Raw genomic sequence first — 1,288 nt, 5'->3', positions numbered from 1 at the left:
TTTGGAATTAGTAAGCAGGATTAGTATAATTGCAAACAACATTATAGTAATAGAAGAATTTGGTTCTTGAAGTATCATGAGAGGCCCTTCTAAGAAACTGAAGATTTGATTCTGAAATTGGCCCTAGCTTATGAGTTCTGCTGCAAAGAAAATTAAACTGGATATTCACAGAAGCAATAACATTCAGATACTTGGCTTAGCCTAGTGCTTACGTAGCAGGGAGATCTCTGTTTTGTGCATTATTCATTTATTTTTTTTGAGACAGAGCCTTGCTTTGTTACCCAGGCTCCGTTGAAATGGCGCAATCTCAGATCACTGCAACCTCCACCTTGTGGTTTCAAGCGATTCTCCTGCCTCAGCCTCCCGAGTAGCTGGGATTACAGGCACCTGCCACCATGCCCAGCTAAATTTTGTATTTTTAGTAGAGATGGGATATCACCGTGTTGGTACAGGTTGGTCTCGATCTCCTGACTTCGTGACCTGCCCGCCTCGGCCTACCAAAGTGCTAGGATTACAGGTGTGAGCCACCATGCCCAGCTGTTTTGTCTGTTATTAATCATGACAATCATGGTATTGTAAAATCATGATGCTCTCTCCTTTACAAAAGTGGGCCAGGTATGGTGGCTCATGCCTGTAATTCCAGCACTTTGGGGCCTGGAGTTCAAGACCAGCCTGAGCAATATAGTGAGACACCTCTACGAAACAAAAACAAACTGGCCCATGGTGTCGCACACCTGTGGTCCCAGCCTATAGACCTAGTTACTTGGGAGGCTGAGGCAGGAGGATTGCTTGAGCACAGAAGTTCAGGCCTGCAGTGAGCTGTGATTACACCATTGTACTGCAGCCTGGGTGATAGACATCTCAAAAAATAAAGTCAGATGGAATCATGCTTTAATACTAGATACATAGATCATTGAGACTGCCTCAAAAGAAAAAAAAAATCAGAAAAAAATTTTACTATGAAAAGAAAGCATTTGGGTTATGGCAACCCTATTAATGGATTAAAGAATAATAGCACTGTTAATTCAGGTACTTTCAAGATGAAAGGATAATGAAGAAAAGTTATTAAGATACATTTCTGAACTGGAAGGAAAGAAACTGACATTTAGTTGCAGTTAAACAATATTTAGTGCAAACTGAGTTGACATCCCCGGGATATAATTTTATTTCTATCTTGGGGTTAATTGAAGCGTGTCTGCCATTCCCCAGTAATAAATGGCTACATTTACATTAAGCCAGATTTATTGCTATGCTTATCCTGATATTTTGTAGAAATTGTGGTATTTTT

Source organism: Colobus angolensis, unplaced genomic scaffold, assembly GCF_000951035.1.
Source record: "Colobus angolensis palliatus isolate OR3802 unplaced genomic scaffold, Cang.pa_1.0 Scaffold91, whole genome shotgun sequence".
NCBI lineage: Eukaryota > Metazoa > Chordata > Mammalia > Primates > Cercopithecidae > Colobus > Colobus angolensis.
Note: the sequence above shows the minus strand (reverse complement) of the source record.